We start from the raw sequence: 25,371 nt of genomic DNA on the forward strand, positions 1-25,371 counted from the left end.
GAGTCCAGAGAGGGCTCCGGCCCGTGCGCCGAGTCCAGAGGGGGCTCTGGCTCGTGCGCCGAGTCCAGAGGGGGCTCCGGCCCGTGCGCCGAGTCCAGAGGGGGCTCCGGCCCGTGCGCCGAGTCCAGAGGGGGCTCCGGCCCGTGCGCCGAGTCCAGAGGGGGCTCCGGCCCGTGCGCCGAGTCCAGAGGGGGCTCCGGCCCGTGCGCCGAGTCCAGAGGGGGCTCCGGCCCGTGCGCCGAGTCCAGAGGGGGCTCCGGCCCGTGCGCCGAGTCCAGAGGGGGCTCCGGCCCGTGCGCCGAGTCCAGAGGGGGCTCCGGCCCGTGCGCCGAGTCCAGAGGGGACTCTGGCTGGACCACCTGCTCTGCCTGCCCTGCCGTGGGGGTCTTCAAGACCACCTGCGCTGCTGTGGTGGTCGTCTGCTCCGCCGTGGGAGTCTTCAAGACCGCCTGCTCTGCTGTGGTGGTCGTCTGCTCCGCCGTGGGAAGCTTCAAGACCGCCTGCTCTGCTGTGGTGGTCGTCTGCTCCGCCGTGGGAAGCTTCAAGACCGCCTGCTCTGCTGTGGTGGTCGTCTGCTCCGACATTGGGGTCTTCAAGTCCGTCTGCGCTGCTGTGGTGTTTGTCTGCTCCGCCGTGGGGGTCTTCAAGACCGTCTGCTCTGCTGTGGTGGACGTCTGCTCTACCGGTGGGGGTCTTCAAGCCCTCCGGCTTCGCCCTGGTCGCCTGCACCAGTCTGGTCATCTGAGGCCTAGCCCTCCATCTCGCCCCTGGGTCCGCCTCTGCTCCACCTCCCTCCTGGACAATTTTAGGACCGCCTGGAAGCCGCTGCTTTGAGGGGGGGCTATGTCACAATTCACCAGTGTGAGTGCCCGTGATGACCTTTTGCGTGTTTTATGGACTACGACTTTGGATTACCCTTCAACAAATACTGCGTTTGGATCTCCAACCTTTCTGTCTCAGAGCAGATTGTTACAATGACACATTTAACTAATAACGTTTTAATAATTACTTAATCTATTAATCATGTAGAATCTTCATTAGTCGCTGATGCTGTAATCATTAATAAATGGGTTAGTTCACCATTAGTTATACATTAACTCATGATTATCTGTGCATTAGTTAAGCATTAATTAATGCATATTACACTCGTTTTGTAAAGTGTTACCACCTCACTTGTACACATTTCTAAATTTTTTGCTAAACACGAATGACCTACCTCTAACCCCACCACTAAAACCGACCCATCACTCCAGTATAGACAAATGGTAAGAATCCATATGAGTAAGGTCACACAAATGCGTACAAATTAGCCACCTTGTATACAAATGCGTACGAATTGGTCGTGAGATCACGTTGGCATGACAGGTCTTGCTGACCTGTTTTGATGTTCTAATATACTGAAGCATACATGTAAGTGTGTCGTGAGTTTCTTTCTTTCTTTCTTTCTTTCTTTATTTCTTTCTTTATTTATTTCTTTCTTTCCACTGTGGGCAAGACTGTCCACCACAATGCAATGGAAATAGAAATCTAGTAGTTTATGGTGGAGGTGTTTTATGTTGGTTGGGATATGACACATGGCACAATGCGTGATAAGGTGATTTCATTGATGATGTCATCAATAAAAATAGACGGTAATGGAGGCAATACCAATGTCAACAACCTCCTGGGAGCTGTAGAACATGTTTGAATGTCTCAGTAATTAGACTGAGAACTGACATCAAACAAAACACATCGCATCGCCTCAGGAGGCACAAACACTGCATCTGTCTATGCTTAACTGCGTGGAAATAAAAGGAAAACTAGCAGAGAGAAGAAAAAAATAGCAGGGCACTGCCTTTTATTCTTGTCTTTAACAATCTGGTCTAACAAAACATCAACCCAAGCTCATTGAAAAAAAAAGAAAAAACAAACATGCATATGGTGACATTTCTGCAAAATGATATTTTGTTGCTTCTTGCATGTTTCACTTAAAAATGTCCAGTGAGTGCGGCTAAAATCATGTGAAGCAATCGTGTAATTTCAGATTGCTTCTACAGGTCTTTTAGCTATAAGAGTGTCAATTATCCGCAGTGTTGGGGAAGCTACTCTGAAACGGTAGCTTTACAAGCTACTTGTAAGCTAAAGTAGTTAAGTTACATTCAAGCTACCATTTTGAAAAAGTAGTTAGCTACACTACAAGTTACGATCAAAAAGTAGCTAGCTACATTGAAACTACTTCTTTTTTTTTACAATGATGAATAACTTTGAATAATTAATGCATACTGTTATACTATCTGGGGTTTCAAGCAATATAATGCAATGTAATTGATTTTAAAGGGTATAGTGAGACTTCAGGTTGATTGGGACACTTTTTTCCCAGTCATTTCAAAGGCAAAAACTGTCAGAATCATTTGAATAATTGATACAATAAACACAATAATATAATATAGCCTATATAACTGACTTTCAAAGTGCAACATGGCTAAAAATTTAACATCAGTGCAAGAATAAAATCTATGCAACTTAAATTTAAAATACAGGTATCAGGATTAGGTTTACCACCATCAAACAAACCGAATGTGGGACGATTACTACGTTTGTGTGGGACAATGTGAGAAAAGTTACCAACACTAAAACATAACTTGAAACTGTTATATAATGTCTAAGTTAATAAAAAAGTATTTGTATTCTGCCTTCCAGCTGATAAAAATGTTTTGTTCTTTAGTCCCTACCAGAAAACACCATTATATCACAATGTAATATAACATGTCTTTATTTTAAATGTAATTTAAATTCGACTTCACTGAGCCCAAAGGCAGCAGGCATCATGCAGATAAACTATTTTTGAAAGAGTTCTGACCAAGTCCAACTAAAAAATCAACAAAATAAATAATGAACAAATAAAATATAAATCAGTTATAAATTAGTTAATTGACAGTTTTATATATTAATTTATATTATATATTAACAATATAACCAATTTACCGAATTATCCAGTAGTTTTCTGAACAGATGCATTTATTAATATGCTATTTAAAAACTAACAGACTGATGGAAATGTGGGACATTTTCTCAATATGCGACGTGTGGGACAAGGGGTGAAAATGCTGTAGCCTATGGTACACGCAAAGCAAGACGGAAGGTCACTCTAGTAAGGATTAGTCTAAAATGCAGGTCAAACTCACAGCACATGCAGTGATGGAGCGCATTCTGAACGGAACCACTGTGAATATCATGAGCTGCTCACATAAACGGTGCAGGTGCTTTGCTTGCATATTTATTTTCATTTCGAATGGTTTTGTTTAAAAGTGTACATTTCAAGCTTTCTAGCCTACACATGATATATCTCATATCTGTGAGGCAAGTAGCCTGCTGAGTTTTGGTTTATTTACAATGTTGTTTTACAGCTGAGCAGCTCATATGAATGAAGCGCGTCTGCCAGCTTAGCTTCCGTCACACCGCTCAGCTCCGCTCGTTCTCGTCGGTCATTAGATTTAGAACCCAAAAATGGAATGTAGCTTTTGGTCGAGCTACTCCGCTACTTGCTGTATAATGTAGTAAGCTACAATGTTTTAAAAGTAACTGAGCTACTGACAAGCTACTGAAAAATGTAGTTAAGCTAGTAGCGTCGCTATTTGTAGCTCACTACTGCCCAACACTGATTATCCGCAAAAATCTGCATCCATATTAAAAATTTGCATGAATAGAAATAAGCTGTCGGAAACTGTAGTGAATATGTGAAGGGTGCCTACATTCTTCTCTCTGCTAGTTTGGGGCTGAGTGGTTCATGTAGGTTGCCTGTAAATGGGAAGGTTGGTGGTTCAATCCCTGGTTCCACCTGACCAAGTGTTGAGGTGTCCATGAGCAAGACACCCAACCCTAGCTGCTCCTGATGAGCTGGATGGTGCCTTACATGGCTGACATCGCCGTCGGTGAATGTGAGGTAAAAATGTAAAGCACTTTGGATGGCCATAGGGTCTGTTAAAAGTGCTTTATAAATGCAGTCCATTCTGTGGAGTTTTGCAAAAATGTCTGATTTGGCAGATTTTTCCAGTGAGCCTAGGTTGCAAAACATGAGCTATTTAAATTGACCAGTCAGTTTACCCCAGGGCTCCTGCATGCTTCCCTCACCCAACAGGCTCTAGTCATGCAGGTCTGGAAGGCCAATCATTGTTAGGAATGTGGGGGTGTAATAATTTTCTCTTCACAGCTGTGAACTTTTTTAAACTATGTTTTACTGCTGAGCAACCTATTTTACATATGTGGTCAGGAAGTAAATATGACTGTTCTGCTAGGGTGCTCTGGGTGGTTACCATGGTTGTTTGGGGTTGCTAGGTTGTTATAGTTTCAATTATATTCTGATCTAGATGTTTCCAGTTTTATTCCTGCCTTATCAACTGTCAAGCTAAATTTGTTGTCATATAGAACCACCTAGGGGTACAATTTACTCATGGCTGTTTTCAAATGTTCATAACAGATTTTGTAATCTAATATAATAATATTATTAATATCTATATAACTGTCAGACACAGACGAGGACACAAAGGTAAGTGTAATGTTTATTAACAGAGGTTACGGACACAGGCAGAACACAGAATTAATCTTGACACAGAGAAACCTTAACTGACTGATGACGGAACTTTCCTTTGTAGATGATGGAGACGAAGATGGAGAAGAAGACGATGATGGAGATGGAAACGAAGAAGATGACGAAGACAGATAAGAAGCGGAACAGGTATGTCGACGGTAGTCATGGGGTGGTGATCGGTGCAAGACCAGATGATGAGGGCTTGTGGATGGTGCGCTTAAGTGTGGCTCTGTTGATGAAGCACAGGTAATCAGAATGCTGGTGATTGTGAACGAATGGGTGACATTTTATCATAATATCACACCATATATATATATGTGTGTGTGTGTGTGTGTGTGTGTGTGTGTGGTTGTGTGTGTTTATTTATTATTATTATCAAGATGATTAGTCAAATTGTTTTCGAATAACACGCAAATAACTTCACATAAAAAGGAAAGTAGGCTATATCTCTGCAATGCTTTAACATATTCTAACCAAACTTAGTATGTGTTATGCCAACCATGACTTAAGGCTGCCTGCAGAGTTTCGGTGCAGTGCCACCTAGTGGTACAGAGATACAAAAATGTGACATTTTTGATGATAACTTCACAATGCTTTGGCCAAAAATCACAAAACTGGTCTCTTTAGATTTGTGGCATCATGCCGAGCCAAAGCCGAGCCAAAGTTTATATTTGAATGTAATGTATATACATCTTAATAATTATTGTCAAAAATGTTTTGAATATATATACTAATGTAAAAATAAGTCGTTTTTAATGCTAATTATTACTCCGTAGCATGTCCTAATATATCAAATTAAAGGTACACTGTGTACATTTTAAATTGTGTAAACTGAGAAATGCCCACCGCTCACCCCTCCCTTTCAAAGCACGTAGACAAGCTATGGTGACTGACACAGGACAAAGATGTCATCGCCCGAGGAAGAGAGTAGCTAGCGCTCTGTAGAGCAATTTGTCCGTTTAGGGCTACTGTAGAAACCAGGGATGTGCACGAAGAGTTGAATATTCGATTGTAATTAGTTGTAATGGGTAATATCCCGATTCAAGATTGATAATGTACTCTATTTTAAACATATCGCTGGACGAATAGTTGATAACGTGTTAAATAATCATTTTGAATCATTTAAAGGGGGGGTGAAATGCTGTTTCATGCATACTGAGCTTTTTACACTGTTAAAGACTTGGATTCCCATCCTAAACATAGTCAAAGTTTCAAAAACTAATGTTGGACGTTTGATAGAGTATTTCTGTGTCAAAAATACTCCTTCGGGTTTCTCACAAGTTTCGGAGAGTTTTTTTTGAGTATGGGTCTACTTGACGTTAAAAGATCGGAAGGTCCTTGTATGGGCCGTACCAAAGCATAGCCCATATTCCCATATCAACCATTTTGGGAGTCGACCATTTTGAAATTAGTCAAAATGTGCTATATTTTACAAACGCATTGCCGTATCATTATGAAACTTGGTATGTATTTTCTGTATTTTCCAAGCCCTAAAGGTACTCAAAAAGTTTCAGGGCAGCGCCACCTAGTGGACAAAAGTTATAAATTTGGATCAGTGGTTCATGTAGGCTGTCTACAAACCAGAAGGTTGGTGGTTCAATCCCCGGTTCCACCTGACCAAGTGTCGAAGTGTCCATGAGCAAGACACCTAACCCCAGCAGCTCCCGACGAGCTGGATGGCGCCTTACATGGCTGACACCGCCGTCGGTGTATGAATGGGTGAATGTGAGGCAAAAATGTAAAGCGCTTTGGATAAAAGCGCTATATAAATGCAGTCCATTTATAATTAATTTTCCAAAAATGCTAATAACTTATCATTGAATTTGACGATAGTCATAAAACTGGTACAATAGATTCCTTGGGTCATGCCAATAACACAGATACCAATTTTGCCATATTTGGCCAAACTTTCTGTTCGCCGTCTTGATTTCTTTTAAAAACTTACTTTTTTGAACTGCTCCTAAACCATTCATCGGATTTTCACCCAAATCAAATCGTAACATATTCAGGCCATGACAACAAAAAGTTATTAGTTTTTTGTCAACTGATAAAACCGTTTTCATATGCTGCAGCAACAAAGTTGAGCCATGATGCCAAAATGACTCTTGAGGCTGTATATCTGCAAAGCTTTGCAATAATCACACCAAATTTTGCTAGTGTCATTGTCACCTCACACTGACCAAAGCACATCGATTTCGTAACTGTGCCACCTATTGGTCAAAAGTGATAAAGCATTAAATCCTGATTTTTCAGCTATTTTGTCTAAAATCATTTTAAAATGCCTTTGATTGCTGTTTAAGTTGGTTTGACACGCCGAGATATGTTGGTTTTTCTTATTGCTTTCTTTGCGCTTGGCCCCGTTAATTATTATTATTATTATTTTGCCATATCAAAACTGAAATCACGTGCATGGGTAAATTGTACCTGCTGGTGGTTTGAGGTATAGTACAACAAACCCTGGTGGTAAAGTTACCATTCTTGATTCAAAGGTTTGTCTGTGCGGTTGCTACGTTGGTGCCGTGACCCGGATGAGAGAGTAATAGTATAGGCTGCTGTCTTTAGTGTTCTTTTTGGCACACCTGCCTCCCATGCAGGCGACATTGGTTTGAATCACTTGGAGTGGGTTGAGTTGGACTGGTTACACTTACTGATCAAAATCAAAAGAGCCCAATCCCAAATCTATGAAATTCAAGTTCCTAATCCAGTGTTTTTCCTCCACCTTTATCATCTGCCAGGTGAAAATTGCATGTTCGATCACTTGGAAAAGTAAAAGCACACTTCTCCTCAATAAGCTACATAATTTAAGAGATCATTCTTGTCGGTAGAGCAAATGATGTGGGATGAGTAACTCACAAAATTGTATTGCTCCAGGTTAGAAGTCTGTTCAAATGCCTGACCCTAAATATGAGCAAGCATCACTTATTACATAATAGCACATGCACACTGAGTCGCCTCATGGTTGCCCTCAATAGAATCATCCAAGTCTGTTTGGTGTCAGTTCATTCAGAATTTGACTGGATATTGATAAATGGAAGCAGCCTGCAGTGCAAAACAAAGCCCCCGCAGTCCCATATTATAGGAAGTAAACAATTTACTGTTGATCTAGGCTTCTTCCCTTCAGCTCTTTCAACGAGCAATTTTATGCTAACTGTAACTTCTCTTTATTGTGAAAGAATGACATAGCCTATATAGTTCACTGTGATTGCTTATACAGTGAGACTAGGCTGGTCCTTTTTGTGGAATATACTTCAGTTAAATGAGCAGACTCCCTTTAAAGAACTGCTGCCCCCTAATAGTCTTTCATTCAGATTGCACTAAGCAGATAAAACAGATGTTGCTGAGTCATCAATGTTTGCAGAAACAGCTTTGAGTGTTTTTTTTTTTTCAGGAAGACTTTGACAATGTTTAGTTGTTTAAAGAGCTGCAAGGAAAAGCATCAGATTTGAGATTCATTTTATGACAGTGGCCATTTACAAATAAAATGGGATTTTGTTTTCTTCTCCAGTTTAAAAAGTCCTACAAATCTACCCTTTGTGTTCATGTTGGCTTCATATGGTTTTGAAAAACTTTTTTTTTTTTAAGTTTATATTTGAATGTAATGTATATACATCTTAATAATTATTGTCAAAAATGTTTTGAATATATATACAAATGTAAAAATAAGTAGTTTTTAATGCTAATTATTACTCCGTAGCATGTCCTAATATATCAAATTAAAGGTACACTGTGTACATTTTAAATTGTGTAAACTGAGAAATGCCCACTGCTCACCCCTCCCTTTCAAAGCACGTAGACAAGCTATGGTGACTGACACAGGACAAAGATGTCATCGCCCGAGGAAGAGAGTAGCTAGCGCTCTGTAGAGCAATTTGTCCGTTTAGGGCTACTGTAGAAACCAGGGATGTGCACGAAGAGTTGAATATTCGATTGTAATTAGTTGTAATGGGTAATATCCCGATTCAAGATTGATAATGTACTCTATTTTAAACATATCGCTGGACGAATAGTTGATAACGTGTTAAATAATCATTTTGAATCATTTAAAGGGGGGGTGAAATGCTGTTTCATGCATACTGAGCTTTTTACACTGTTAAACACTTGGATTCCCATCCTAAACATAGTCAAAGTTTCAAAAACTAATGTTGGACGTTTGATAGAGTATTTCTGTGTCAAAAATACTCCTTCGGGTTTCTCACAAGTTTCGGAGAGTTTTTTTTGAGTATGGGTCTACTTGACGTTAAAAGATCGGAAGGTCCTTGTATGGGCCGTACGGGCTCTTCTCCCGGTAGGGTGTGCGTGCGCGTCACTAGAGGGAGAGAGAGGAAATGCACGCTGTAAACAGTCTCTCAGCTGCGGATCCACTCGTCCGTGAACACTAATGTCGGTTATAGTCCGCGCGCTCCACTTCATTCCTCCACTTTGACATTAAGGCGACTTCAACGCTTCAGCACAGCATTCCGGGAAGGCAGCGCTGCATTTGAACCGATTTGAACGCAGAAATGCTTCAGTCGCATCGCAAAGTGGATCTCCACACTCCAAGAAGTGTGTTTTTGACGGAGCCGTCCCAGCGATAAAGGTTCGGTCCTGGAAGCAGCCGGTGAGTAAAACTGCTTCAAATGTCTGTGCTGTGCTTATCGTCGCGTATGTAAACATCAGTAAACAACACGATCGCGTGCTTCGTCATTCAAATGCACTAACGGACTTCATTGCTGTTCTATGTAACTCATAACGTTACACTACTCTGACGTGCAAAACCGTTTTGCTTGCTACTAAGGTTTGGTCGCATACAATAGTACATAAACCGAATCATGTCATGTTGACAGGCCACTAAATACAGTACATACCACAGAGACGGACTTCCTGCTGTTGCTGTTTCTATTTCAGCCTCCGAATTAGATTCTGGATCATATCTATTAGCTGAGATAGCTGAGATGGGTTTCTCCACGCTTGAGGACGTCACCGCTTTGCGCATTCTTCATTCTTTAGCTCCGCCCACACGATACGCCTCCAGGCGCTCGGCTTTTTCCGGAAAGACTCGGTACAGCCCATATTTCTTTTACAAATATAATAAAACGAAAGACTTTTCGGAGATATGAAGGATGCAATACTACTCTATAGGTACTCAAGATTGACATGAGATTGACTGAAACTGAGTGTTTCACCCCCCCCTTTAATATGTATTATGGTTCCTTTCACTGTAATTCAATACCCCTTTGAGTTATTTGATCCAAATCAATATTTGATTTCCATGAGCCAAAATAATTGAATACAATATTCTGGGAAAATGCCCATCACCTAGTAGAAACATGACTTCACTGTAAGGTGGCCCGTGATGTATGGAATTTGAAATGGGTTATTCTATGGTAATATAGACAGGTTCATTTTGTAAGGTCTTTATTAGGGCTCTCCTTGACTAAGGATTTAAACAATCGAATCAGAATTGTTGAATCTCTCTATGGTCGACTGATAGTCGAATCATCTGTGTTCGCGTGTGAATGGGTTGGGAGGGGCACGAGACTGTCAGCAGGAGGGTAAAAGTATTTTTATTTTCCTTTACACACTGCACACAGCAACAACTTTTAATAAAGCGACCAAAACTGCCTGCCAACTGACAGACGAACTGACAATGGCTTTCTTATTTAGGTTTAAATAGCCTAAAAGTTAATGTGGTGGATAAACATTAATAAACCGTTTTCTCATAACATGTTAAAGCCGCGATCGAAATACAGAACATCATACAAATATATAAAAGAACATTTTGATAAATAAACCTAAAAAAAAAAAGACCTGCCTAGAGAGGAAAATAACACTTTGAGTGCATTTACATTCTGAAGCCGATTGTGAAGCGGGTGAAGACGTAAGCGAAGCTCAGCCCCGCGCGCCTCAGGATCTCACTCACACCGCCACCTCACGCGCACATTATATACACGCAAGCTCAATTTTGAATTGACTGACAGATGAGCTGCACGAAAGCGCTCTGTGGTGCAGCGGGATTTTAAACAACTTCCCGAGTGGCCGCGGACAGGCGCTGAATGCTGCCGCCGGTTTGTGTACACTCATTGAACGTGTTCTAATTTTAAAGGCGCGGTGCGGAGCTCAGCGCCCTTAAAGGGGTCGCACACCGATGCTCAGCTCAGCGCAGCGCCGCGACACGTCTTTAAAATATTAAGCACCCCCATTTTGCCAAAATGGTATGACCCTCGTTTCATAACACCCACAAAGATTCGACCGTGAGATCGGTGGTCGAATCAGGCTCCACATATCGATGCATCGAATCTTCGATTATTCGGGGTCACCCCTAGTCTTTATACTCCACTGAGCATTTCTGTCAATATATCCTCATAAATACTAAACACTGCACATTTAAGTGACATTGTAATTACTAGCTATGGTCTGCATAGATGATAGCATACTTTAAAAAAAAGAAAAAGGTTTTTTTTTTTTTTTTACATTTTCAACTTTCTTTAGTGTGTAATGTTGCTGTTTGAGCTTCAAATTTACAATGCATAAAGTCACTCCAAAGTCAGTTTTTTATTTTCTATATCAGTTACACTGTTTCTGAACTCCCTGGAATGCATCAGTTGTAGTTTTGTGTTTCCTTTGAGCATAACACATTACAGTACGCCTAGTTTAAAGTCCCCCTATAGTCAATAATTGTATCCCATACAAAATCTACTTTGATCACAAATTATATATTTAAACATTGCTGTGAAAAAATAAAACAAAATAAAAATATTCATGCTTGAAAATAGCTTGAATGTACCTTCATTTAGTATACGCAGATTCACGAATATGCAAATTAGCCCCGCCTCCACTTATTTGCGCAAATTTAAAAATACAAATCGGTCAACTTACTGAGGTAAACACTGCACAATGGTGTTCTTTATAACGTCGGACACATAACGGTAATTAATATGATTATCCTTTTGCATGGCTAATGACTATGTTATTAAACAGTTTATAATGTGTTGCAAATGCTACAAAAACCATGCCCCATTTGCTATCTCAGATTTCAGTATCAGTCAGCACCCTTGAATCACTTTGAACATCATAGAAAGTCAACTGACAGAGGCATATAGGCTAGTTCATTGTTACATCATAACATACATCATATACATAATTCACCCGCTATATTGCTAAATCTACCTGATTTTTCATATCAACAGAAATATATATTGGGATAACCAGCTTCTCTTGAGACTCCCCTGCTTCAGAATAGTTAATGATATGCTGACCAATGTTGACCAATCACAACACACTTGTCCAGTTGACCAATCAGAGCATATTGTGCTTTTCTGAAGGAGGGGCTTCATAGAGACAGGAACTAAACACAATTACTGTCAGACTGGGAAGAGAGGTGTTGCAACAATGTCAAATATGAGAAAAAAGTATGTGTTTTTTGAACATTCAAGCATAAAAACCTATTCTAGTAAACCCCAGAAACAAAATCAACAATGTAAAAGGGCATACTAGGACCTCTTTATGGTATTTTTACAAAGATCAAACATTTGAATATAAATGTTATATGTAAATGTTTTAGCATATATAATTACATTTATAATTTGTATTCTGATAAACTGAATATCATGTGCTATGCTTTCACAACACATGATTTGTCACATAATCATAAGTAGCCTACAACAAGCTTCTTTCAATAAAACTTAATAAAACATGGAATTTCTTGAATAATAATTGCACTTTCTTTTTGGACAGAATCTAATAAATATGTATTATAAGGTTTAACTTGAAGTAGCTACAATATTTAACAAAAATCCAGGCGTACAACAAACATGACATTATATGACATGACATTACCCGCATTATGAGGCTCCGGGATAATTCAGCCTCTTGAGATCTGATGGAAAGCTTGCTGGCCGCTTCTGAAGAGTCCACTAAAGAAATACCTACCCTGATATTTACAGCACTATCCCATATTTCAACACTCTTCATCTGTCATTTTAACTAAGCAGATGTAGTAGCTTTATGAATATTCTCTGTGGCTAATAGATCACAGAGGGAGATGGAGAGATGGCTGTTCATCAAAGAGGCTAATTAAGCATTAAAGAGATTCCAATAGTTTGCCAGGCTTCATATTGATCTTTGCGGCAGCAGATCTTTAATCTACACTACTCCTGGTATGTCTGGTGGGAGGAAGTATTTGGTCCCCCATGTAATTTGTTTTGAGGTGCTGACCTTTGGGTAAATCTTATCTAAGAGTCGTTTTTTCCTTGATATTTCATCTTGTACCATCATGCATTGGGTGGCTCCAATTCATCCCAATCATTTGTACTGGAACTGAGTTTTATGAGAAAATGATGAGGATATTTGTCAGTAAATGGATTTATTCCACTATAAACAGATATATTCCAGAAACAAAAACAACAACAAAAAAAATCTAAACGTTTATATGGAAGATAAAGAGATAAAGGTGCACTATGTAACTTGTCCGTCCACTAGAGGTTGACTATTCAAAACTAAACCGTAGTATGATGCGCTCAAACTCGGCGTTAGAATCTTGGGAAATGTGGTCTTCACCTCAGAGCTGGTGGAAAAGAATCGGGATAGGACTTGGGCAGAAATCATGTTCATGGATGTGATTATTAATGTTACTGTAGTATGAATCAGGGGTGCGTTTCCCAAAAGCATCGTTACCTAACTATGGTGGCAATTTCCGTCGTTACCAACGTAGTTCAACGATTCAACGGGGGTTCTAATGAACATTCGCAAACTGCATCGCAAACTTGTGTCGTTGGAACGTCGTTATTTTCGTCGTTATTTTGCTGTGTCGACGTCATTGATTGCGCCTCACCTGGGCTGTGTTCTATTCAGAGTTATCGACCCTGTGCCCTATTCCTTTAGAAGATTTCGCCATCCACTTTGAGTGATTTAAAAGACTTAAAGTTGTGGTTTAAGTTTATCACATAAATCGCCTTTTTATTATTATTGCAAATTAAGTTTGAAACTATATAGAAGCGTGGCCTTCACGATTATTCTCCCTTCGAAGTGCCCTCTGAAAGTATCTTGCCGATTAGAACGCAGCCATTGTTTCGTTTGTGCAAAGAAACGGTGAGTCTGTCAAGTGGGTTATCTTTGTTTAATTTTAATTTAAAAACATTCCAAAATACATATGTCTCATATAACAATATTGTAAATCAGTGTGTTAGAGGTTTTCACTTATATAAAATGTTAACACTCAGATTACAGTATTTTTATAGTAAATTAATTTTTAATTTTAAACGAATGTTAAGTAACAAAAAAAGTATAAGTGAGTGATTTTGTTGTTTTAACAGAATTAGAATATAGAATACTCTCTACAAAAGTGTTTGTGTGTGAATACATATATATATATATATATATATATATATATATAGAGAGAGAGAGAGAGAGAGAGAGAGAGAGAGAGAGAGAGAGAGAGAGAGAGAGAGTATACACTGTTTGCAAAAGTTTTTTTTAATGTTTTTAAGTGTTCATTTAATACATATCGGCAAAGAAACCAAATAATTAACAGAAATGATGTCACATTAAACAAATGGTTTAAAGTGCAGTAGTGGCTGGATGCTGTACAGGTGACAGGACGTACGGTCGAAGAAGACATGTCTCCAGAAGACAGCTATAACCAAAACCATGCACCCTCTTCAGCCACCTGCAAACTGCAGAAGTGGCCCACACAAAAGAGTCATGTGTACTTCTATCACCCACCCATTAGGCCATCACCCACCACCTCCATACATTTCCAAAAGCATAATAATGCACTGTAGCTAACAACTGAATTTAAAGCATTGTTTCTTCTTATTGCCCTCTGAAGATATAAAGCCTGATGTTGAAGGGCCAGACTGGAGAGGGCCTGATGTTGGAGGCTGGGACTTTAAAGGCAAAGGACTGGTTGATGCACATGAATCCATAACTCCAAGGATCCTTCCATTGCAACAGGCCCTAGGATGGCCCAAACTGTCTCTTCCTCTGTAGAGACAGGAGGAACTGAACTGATACATCATCAGTCTTGTTTGCTTCCCTCTTAAGTGCCACAGCCCTCTGTTTTGCCACACTTGCGAAGTCCTTCCACTTATTCCTGACTTTGTCTAGGCTTTGTCCATATCCATAGCTAGCATCGTTTATTTTTTAAGTGATTTCTGCCCAGATTTTATTTTTGTCAGCATTTGTAGTGCTATTTTTCAGCTTTGAAAATAGCTGGACTTTACTATTTTCGACAACCTTCTCGAAAAGAACTGCAATTTCAAGCATTGAAAATTTGGGTTTTCGTGTCATTTTCATTAACACGTCAGAATGGCAAGAAGACATAAATAGGAAAGATTGAGCAAAATAAGCAATCCACAACTGTACATCACAGTTTTTCAAAACCCATCTTTTTTCAATTGTGGTTAAGTAGTAACATTTTTAACTCTGTGTGTATATTGTATTGCAGAACAAACGAATCATTCGTTATTACTCGACTCCTACGTAACGTCATTTCAAAAGCGTAATTCGAGTCGAAGAAAAGAGAAAATAAAACCAAATTACTGTAGGTGGTGGTATGTGCTCATGTCTCCAGTCAGCCATTAGATTCCATTAGAAGAACGACGGCTCATACCAACGTAGTTTGAACTATGGATCTGTGAAACAGGTACCATGGTTTCGGGAAACAGTTGTGACTAGGTCGTTCGTTTTCACAAAGATGCATTGTACTATGGTGGTTAATCTGCGAGCTACGTCTTTGTACGGGAAATGCACCCCAGAGCAGGACCGAGTGTTGTGGAGCTGAGCAAGGCCACTGGAGCGACTGAACGCAAAACATGACTTGAGAGAAGCTGGACTTTTATTATGCCACAGAAGAAATTTGTACCTCATCTGCGCTGCTGTGGTGTTTGTTTGCTCTACCATGGGGGTCTTCAACCTCATCTGTGCTGCTGTGATGGTCGTCTGCGCCCCCATGGGGGACTTTAACCTCGTCTGCGTTGCTGTGATGGTTGTCTTCTTCGCCATGGGGGTCTTCAACTTCGTCTGCTCTGCTGTGGTGGTTGTCTTCTTCGACATGGGGGTCTTCAACCTCGTCTGTGCTGCTGTGGTGTTTTGTCTGGTCCGCCATGGGGGTCTTCAACCTCTTTTGCACTGCTGTGGTGGTTGCCTGCTCCACCCTGGCCATCTGTCTGACCTACACCCCCTCTGGTCATCTGTCCATCCTGACCTTCTGCTCTGCCTCAGTCTCTACATCCAACCCCCGGGTCCACCTCCACTCCACCTCCCTCCGGGATAATTATAAGAGTGTCCAAAACTGATTTTCTCCCAGAAGGTTCTAAACATGCTCAAATGCTTAGAGTTATGCAAGTACAAACAGTTAAGAGAACTAGTCCGTAGGATCCTTATCCTCACATGCTAACTAATCATCTTTTATTTGTGTTCATTCACTTGACTTGTTAAGTGATAACTGCCAGTTATCTCTGTACCTTTGTGCTGAGAGTCATAATGCATAAAAGTCACGTCCTGATATATTTTGTTGATCCTGGAGCAACATTCCTTTCCAAACATTTAGTCCTAACCCTGCCCATAACATATCCCTTAAATCAGGAAATGATGAATAACACTGAAGCAACTAAACCTGATTGTAAGACTAAACTTGATATAAACTGTAAAACAATAAAAAAATAAAATAAAAAACAATGTTGGAAATGGAAATTTGTTCCCAGGATGAACAAAGATGTTGATCCAGAAAAGTTGAACTTGGTGAAATCAGGTTTCAAATAAAAGTCACACTATTTAAACACACTAGCAGATATTTTTATAGGCAACATTAAATAGTTAGTGCATGATTATGTTTAAGTGAAGCTGCCACAAAAAAGGCCAAGTGTACTACTGCTTTGAGGTCAAGTAAATCAAGTTAATGAAATCACTAGCTATAATGGAACCAAATTAGATCCCGCTCCTGCTAATACATCCACTGGCATAAAACGGCAACTATAGTCATTTACAAAAGGATAAATTAAGCAAGGGATATTGTACATCCAGCTGATTGTTATCGCAAAATAAACCCCAGAGCCATCACCCTGTGTGTGTGTGTGTGTGTGTGTGTGTGTGTGTGTGTGTGTGTGTGTGTGTGTGTGTCTGTGCGCACATGATAACAATTGGCTGAATGCACATTATTCCATTTATCTAACAGCTACTTGCCACAAAATAAATTAATTGAATACAAAATCTTGATTTGATTTGAAATATTTTATTTGCTCACGTAATTAACTCACATAATTAACTCAAAAGTTCCATGAAAACATTGCATAGCATATGGCTTTGCGCCTAGATGAACCGACAAAAATACAACATTTAAGGAGCAACATTCAATTATTTATAATAATAATAATAATAATTATAATTATTATTATTATTATTAGTAGTAGTAGTAGTAGTACAACCCCATATCAGAAAAAGTTGGGAAAACGCAAATAAAAAAAGAAAGTAGTGATTTCTAAATTTACTTTGACTTGTATTCCATTGCAGACAATATGAACATGTTTTGTCTGGTCAACTTCATGTCATTTGTAAATATGCATCCTTTCCTGTCATTCAGACCTGCAACACATTTCAAAAAAAAGTTGGGACAGGAGCAATTTAGGGCTAGTAATGAGGTAAAAGGGTTAAATAATGATGTGATTTGAAACAGGTGATGTCAACAGGTGATTGAAATTATGATTTGGTACAAAAGCAGCATCCAAGAAAGATCTAATCCTTTAGGAGCAAAGATGGGCCGAGGATCGCCAGTTTGCCAACAAATACGTGAGAAAATTATTGAAATGTTTAAAAACAATGTTCCTCAAAGAAAGATAGGAAGAGATTTGGATATTTCACATTCAACAGTGCATAACACAGTTACAAGATTCAAGGAATCTGGAGGAATTTCAGTGCGTAAAGGACAAGGCCGCAAGCCTAAGCTGAACAACCGTGATCTCCGATCCCTCAGGCGGCACTGCATCAAGAATCGTCATTCATTTATAGGTGATATCACCACATGGGCTCAGGACTACTTTGGCAACCCTCAAGTACCACAATACGTAGTTACATCCACAAATGCCAGTTAAAACTGTACTGTGCCAAAAGGAAGCCTTATGTTAACAGTGTCCAGAAGCGCCATCGACTTCTCTGGGCTCGGAGGCATCTGGGATGGACCATCACACAGTGGAAATGTGTACTGTGGTCAGATGAATCAGTGAAGGCACCATTAATGCTGAAAAGTACATAGAGATTTTGGAGCATAATATGCTGCCTTCAAGAAGATATCTTTTCCAGGGACGTCCATGCATATTTCAACAAGACAATGCAAAACCACATTCTGCACACATTACAAAGTCCTGGCTGCGGAGGAAGAGGGTACGGGTACTTGACTGGCCTGCCTGCAGTCCCGACCTGTCTCCAATAGAGAATGTGTGGCACATTTTGAAGCGCAAAATGCGACAACGAAGACCCCGTACTGTTGCCCACCTTAAGACTTGTTTGCAGGAAGAATGGGACAAAATTACACCTGAAACACTTCATCACTTGGTGTCTTCAGTCCCTAAACGTCTTTTAAGTGTTGTGAAAAGGAATGGCAACATTACAAAGTGGTAAATGCTTTACTGTCCCAACTTTTTTTGAAATGTGTTGCAGGTGTGAATGACAGGAAAGGATGCATATTTACAAATGACATGAAGTTGACCAGACAAAACATGAAATATTTTGTGTTCATATTGTCTGCAATGAAATACAAGTCAAAGTAAATTTAGAAATCACTGTTTTTTTTGTTTTTTTTGCACATTCCATACTGTCCCAACTTTTTCTGATTTGGGGTTGTAGTAGTAGTAGTAGTATGTTAATTATTATTATTTGATTATTATTTATACTACTTATTTTAGTATAAGTACTCCTTGGACTTATTTTACAAACGTTAAATCATCATGCTCTTAAAGCTCAGGCGAATGTTGCGACCAACCAATCACAATCAAGTATTCCACAGAGCGGTCTAATATGTGTTAGTGTGAAATATGAACAAGGGACAATGTATCAGAAGTAAGCCATTGGCTATGCAATCAGTTAAACTCATAGTGTATATTAGTGAATATTTTATTTGATGGATTTTACTAGACAGACCCCCTGGTTTCACAGATAAGTCTTAAGCTAATCACAGACTAAAATGCAAGTTTGAGCTGTTTTACCTGAAAGCAACTTAATATATTTTGCAATATCTCAGTGCCATTGTTTTGTCTAAAGACGCATAATGTTCCTAAACCTTCTTAAAAGATTTATTGAGGAATGCTGCCGAGAACACATATTTGCCCATCTGCTAAAAAATTGTACATTCTTACAAAGACAACCCAAATTAGCAAATTCCATCCGACAAACTGTGCTTTTATTTAGGCACGTCATTCAATGTGTGTTCAAAATATCTCAGTGCCAGTGGTGCCATAGTGACACAAATAAATAAATAAGACTTGCATAAAAGCTTCCCACGGGCTGTAATTCCTTGTCGAGCGCTTTTATCTGGCTCGTTCCTTTCAAAAAAGTCTCCTGGAGCTTTTTCCTTGTGCAGTCTCGGTGTGCGGCCTCTTCAGACCCAGAGCAGCCCAATTCACCCCCAACCATGACGTCTCCTCGCTTTCATCTCAGAGGGGCAGATTTACATAATTTCCTCTCCTGCTCCAGATGGACCTTGTTTCTGTAGGGTTTACTGAGATGCTGAGCTCAACCCTACATGTTTAGGGAAAAACAAACATGAATTCCACAGTCTGTCCAGGAGCAATATTTGCAGAAAGTCAGAAATGAGCTGATATTTGTGCTAAAGTCTTGCTCCCAGTTATTTAAGAAACATTTGGATAGTAGTTGACTCTCCATAACTGCTCAAGTAGCATGCAGTCACAAATGTAGGCTGAGGTGTACAGTATATGCTGTGCTAATTAAAGGTTTGTTTGTAATTGCAAGTGAATGGACTTAATATGAGATGGCAAAGCAGGTCTGCTAAAAAAGAGGTCACAGTCATTACACTGTAATGCGGGTGTGGGAGTGACTGATAAATCGTATAATGATGGATTTATATTAACTCGGTGACTACTTTTGCATGTCATTTTCCCATTAAGGTTCATTTTCTGGTATACCCTTATTCCAATTAACCGATTTACATGCTGTAAGGCATCAGGATATTCTCTTATGTAATTTGCATAATTTGGATCAATTAATATATTTATCCACCAGAAGTACTAAAGATATTCACTCAGGTCATTTAAAATGCTGCATTTTTAATAATTCTTTAATTTAACCAATTAGTTAATTATCATTCAGAATTCACATTTACTTGAATTTCAACATACACTTTTATAATTGTGAATACTGTAACTAGATTATTTAGAAGAATTAAATAAAATGAATGTCTATGACATCATGAATTTGGAATTTTGGCTTAAGGTTATGGCAATCAGGTATATGAATATATTTTGAATAATATAGAAATGATAGGTCTCTACTGGATATCTAGTTTTTGGAATATTGAATCAATTGGAATATGTCAGTTGGGTGTGTTTACATGACACATACATACATTTTTGCTGCCAAAACAGCCCTGAGCCGTCATGGCATGGATTCCACTAGACCCCTGAAGGTGTGCTGGTAGCTAGTATCTGGCAGCAAGATGTTAGGAGTAGATCATTTAAGCCTTTGCAAGGTGGGGCCTCCATGGATCAGACTTGTTTGTTCGGCACATCCCACAGATGCTCGATTGGATTGAGATCTGGGGAAATTGGAGGCCAAGTCAACAACTCAAACTAGTTGTTGTGCTCCTCGAAAACATTCCTGAACCATTTGTGCTTTGAGTGCATTATCCTGCTGAAAGTGGCCACAGCCAACAGGGAATACCGTTTCCATGAAAGGGTGTACATGGTCTGCAGCAGGTAGGTTGTACGTTTGTGTGTGTGTGTGTGTGTGTGTGTGTGTGTGTGTGTGTGTGTGTGTGTGTGTGTGTGTGTGTGTGTGTGTGTGTGTGTGCGTGTGAGCGTGTGTGCATGCATGTGTGTGTGTATAAAATAACTTTCAAATGGATGGCAGGACCCAAGGTTTCCCCACTTGCATCAGTGAGTCTTGGCCGCCCGTCGCCGGATTATCACTGTTCCTTCCTTTGACCACTTTTGAAAGATACTGACCACTGCAGACCGGGAACACCCCACAAGAGCAGAGCTACAGTTTTCATCTAGCCATCAAAATTTGGCCTCACTCACATCCTTAATACCCAATAATATTATATCTATGAATTTGTTGTATATCAGACTGCAGTAAAATCAAACAGTTCCAACCATACAGCTGTGGGGGGAAAAAAGAGACCACTTAAAACTGATTTCTCAGTGCTAAGTGATCTTTTAATTAATTTATTTATTTCAGATATATTTATATGATTGGTAATATGTACAGTACATTGAAATTTTAGTATCCTGAATATGGGATTATTAATTGGGATTGTTCACACAATTTATTTATTGAATTGCTCGCTGTGTGTATCGCAGCAGTTAGCCATACATATGGAGCTGGTTATGTGATCATAATGTATTAGTTAAGAAATTATGCATTATGGTACAAGTATTTTGATGTCATAACATAGTATTTTGCAAGGAACTTCATAAAATAAGTCTCTACTTATCGATAATCTGCCTCTGTAATCAATCCTGTGTGAAAAGGAATACAAATTGTTGGTGTTTTACTGTTACTTGTGTCAATTTCAGCCAGAAACTGCAGTGAATTTGTATAGATACATTTTTGGAGGTTTGCAGAAATGTAGGTAGAGGCTTGTTTTTCTAAGAGTTCCAGAAGAGAGTAGCAGGAAAAAATAATGTGTATATCTTTGTTTATCCAGAAGATGCTGTTGCTATATGCAAGAATATTTTATTATATATATAGCATGCAAACTTAATTTAACAAATAAAAGCTTTAAATATATATCTAGTAAGCCTATGATAATATAAACAAAAAACATGTCCAGCTTTTAACAGAGCCTTCTTCTATGGTTTCAAACTGTTTAATTAACTCCATGATATAACTGTACAGTGTGCAATATTTACATGACCTAGAATGGGCTAATTATGGAAATGATTGCATGACAGTCACTTGTGATTGGTTTATTTGCACTATTGTCAGGCAGATAATCTAACAGCAGAATATTTACACAGAAACAATATATAGAAAATCGTTTGAGCTGTCAAGATTTGAAATAAAGCATCGAGCCAAGACAATGAATAAATTAAAGATAGGCACATCTATTTAATCCATAATTGATCATGTTTGCACTGTAAGGTTCAAGCTCCAAGGACTTCTCACATCAAACCCTGAAGAAAAAGAAGAAACAGACAATGCTTTATGTTAGATGTTGTTTTGTATTGTTCTTCTTTAACATGCTCATACTTTGCAACTGTTGGCATATACTTTCATATAATGGATGATGTTGGATCTCCTTTCGATTTCTTTTTGTCCTCTTATCACTGTGTCCTGCTTTGTATGCATTAGCCACTGCTGACACCACCGTTTTATTAGATATACATATTTTTTGTATGACTCATTCAACATCCGACTGCAGTGAAATTAAACAGTCCCAAACATAATCCAGTGCCGTAAATGACATATATTTTCTTAAGAAGGTAGAAAATATATCTTGTCTACCATGTCTCTTTTAAAAGGTATGCCATTCTTAAATATGTCTATTTAAGAATGGCATACCTTTTAAAAGAGACATGGTACCTGCTCTACATTCCCGAAAGTCGAGTGATGCCATTTCCTACCAAGTACGTTCTTTATTATTGCTGCCATGGCAACCAAATGCATGGATTACAAGGGCACAATGAGTCGTCTCCTAATGCCCCATTCTATAATTATCTCTCTGACAAATGCTAGTTTACATTTCAGCTTAAACCAAGCATGCAATCACAGAGCAATGTACTCACCCTGGTTCAAGGCTGTGCAACTCACTTTTCAATCCTCTTTTCAGAAGCTACTGCTGTTATGGCCTTCGGTTATCTGTTCAACAGTTAGTGCTGTCGCCAAATAATTAATACAGTGACAACTTAATCATTAATTGTGTTGAGCCCCCATTAGGAGAAGAAAATGACAGCCGCATTTAGATCTGCCACGTTTTGACTGCAACTAGTGCAGCCACTTTAAATCCTCAATGTGAAAGGGACAATTTAATAATGGACACTAGAAGAATCTTTACTACATGATTTGTTCTAAGATCTCTATGTCCATGCAGATCTTTTCCTTTACTTGAGTGGTGGGAAAGATGAGTGACAGATGAGTGGTGGGAAACTGAACAAAGAAACATGTGAGAAATGAAAACACACTGAATGTCCATGAACAAAACAGAACCTAGCTGTGACAACACCATTTTTAACCAAAACAGAAAACTCTTCTGCACAGCAACAGGGCCTGTCGGTTAGAGAACCCACACCCTGAAACAGGTTTTGAAATGGTTTTGAAGCTATGCTGTTATTATCTTTCTTCAAAGTTGAAAAACAAAACTAAAAGTGAATCTGTAAGAATGGTGATGGCATGCATGTAAGCATTATGTGTTAGACTATAGGCAAGTGCGTTTGAATACATACTTTTTCTTTACTAACTGACTCTCAAATTACTTGGCTGGCATGCACAACATAGCGTTTTTAGTAATGTTTTCATCTGTACAGAGGAAAATTGAAGTGAATGAGGCCTTAACAGTGGAGAGTCTAGTTGATGCGTTCTATGCAGACATTTCATGGATGTGTTGGTCATGTGCAGGTCCACCATCTTATCCAGACACGGCCTGGATCCAGCCGACTGCAGTAAACCTTGGGATAAACAGAGAGACTAACATTAGCCTAGATGCCATTCTTCTTATGATGTAGCGAGTGCATCTGGTGTTATTGGAAGTGTTTCAGGTTCCAGCTGACCTAATCCAGCCTAACAATCATTTAACTGATTTGAATAATATAAATTGACTATTTTTTATGTGTATGCCATAGTAAAGAGATGTGTTTTTAGTTTAGATTTAAACTGACAGAGTGTGTCTGCGTCCCGAACAATGTTAGGAAGACTGTTCCGGAGTTTAGGTGCTAAATAAGAAAAGGATCGACCGCCTGCAGATGATTTTGATATCCTAGGTATTATCAACTGGCCAGAATTTTGAGACCACAATAGATGTTAAGTATACTGCGTTAAGAGCTTGCTCAAGTACTGGAGAGCTAAAAATGTAGTGCTTTGTAAGTAATTAGCAAGATTAAAAAATGTATGTGATGTTTAATAAGGAGCCAATGCAGTGTTGACAGAAACAGGCTAATATGGTCATATTTCTTGGTCCAAGAAGCAAACAGAAATGGCTGTGTTTTGAAACAGCTGGAGTTTTTTTATTAAGCATGCAGGGCAACCACTCAGTAGAGAATTACAATATATAGCCTTATATAAGTCATGAGCGCATAAACTATCTCTGTTATGCATTTGTCATTAAGAGCAATTACGTTGTAATTTTGATATATTTTTTCAGATGGAAGAATGAGGTTTTACAGATGATAGAAACGTGGCTTTCCAATGAAAGTGCATTGTACTTACTCCATTAAGTACTAACCTTTAAATTGTACTTAGTCTAGAGTTACGGTTAGGGTTTGGTTTATGGCGAGTTACTTGTATTCATGCATAATTTACTGTTATTACTACAGTAAGCACATGTAGTAAAGTGTAGTTACATTATCTTAAAACAAAGTCTTTGTCATGATCCTAGCTCCATCCTTCTACCCCCCCCCCGCTAGTCAGCCGTGCACTCACACTCTCTCTTAAGTTTTTCTCTTCACCCGGGTGCTATCAGCTGGTGCTCATCATCTGTTCATCATGCTCACTCTCTACACACCTGCTCTCTCTTTCCTCCTGATCATCCTCCCTATTTCTAGTCCTTGTTCACCCTTTGCTCTCTGTTAAGCCGGGTGCACACAGTGCGATTTTGCCCACAATTTCGCCGTCTGAGACAAATTTAGCAAAACCTAAAAGATTCCTCTGATCCTAGGCTAAAATCTGACGTCTTTGGTCGTTAGTTTGACATACTCACCGGCAGCCGATTAATGACTGCTGCGATCAAATTTTACCTCAGACGAAAGTCAGTGTGACTTCTCCTACGACAACAGTCAAATATCTCGGTTTTTCAAGACAAACTATGACCAAAACGAGAGCTAGAGATTTCGTTGTAGCCACCATTTCAGTCCCGCGCGTAATGCAGCTCACTGTCACCAAACGCGTCATTTGCTGATGATATAAAACTGAAAAAAATAAAAGTTTTCTTGCGCACGTCCATTTTAGCACGCCTCGGCTATCGTACAGTCTGACATTAATGACAACTGAGATCTTATAGTGTGACACGGCTTACAGCGGCGATCAAGTTCGTACAGTCTGACAAGGAACATTCGCAAAGGATTTTGAAAAATCGCAGCGTGTGCAGGACCCTTTAGAGTATTTGCGCGGTTTACCTGTATGTCAGCTGTGTTTGTTCTCCTCGTCTCGTCCTGTCTGGTTGGTTGTGTCTAACCACCTGTCTACCCAGCTCTCAGGAAACTGTGCTGTGTCTGTGCTCTGTCCAGCTTACCAGCTGATACACGCAGTGATTGTACCCGTGAGTCCACCTCTCCTACAGCCGCCACTACCAGACACTTTGGTCCCTGCCTACGGACCTGCCGGACCTGCCTGAGTAATTTGTGATATGAGACTTTTTTATTAACTGCCGCAGCTGTTGCTTAAGTTATCATTAAAGAGTTATTCACTTGCCTCCTCGCTCCTGGGTCCTCTCTCTTCACCTTCCC

General features: G+C 39.5%; 1 long non-coding RNA gene across 1 annotated transcript in view; it reads left to right on the forward strand.

Moving 5' to 3' along the window:
• Window positions 1-4,690, forward strand: part of LOC137092391 (uncharacterized) — a 40,581-nt gene extending 35,891 nt beyond the window's left edge. Inside the window, exon 3 of the long non-coding RNA XR_010908265.1 lies at window positions 4,632-4,690. This is a non-coding gene — a long non-coding RNA (uncharacterized lncRNA). The remainder of the gene's footprint in view (window positions 1-4,631) is intronic.
• Window positions 4,691-25,371: the final 20,681 nt, after the last annotated feature.

This window comes from Pseudorasbora parva, chromosome 11, assembly GCF_024679245.1.
Source record: "Pseudorasbora parva isolate DD20220531a chromosome 11, ASM2467924v1, whole genome shotgun sequence".
Taxonomy (NCBI): Eukaryota; Metazoa; Chordata; class Actinopteri; order Cypriniformes; family Gobionidae; genus Pseudorasbora; species Pseudorasbora parva.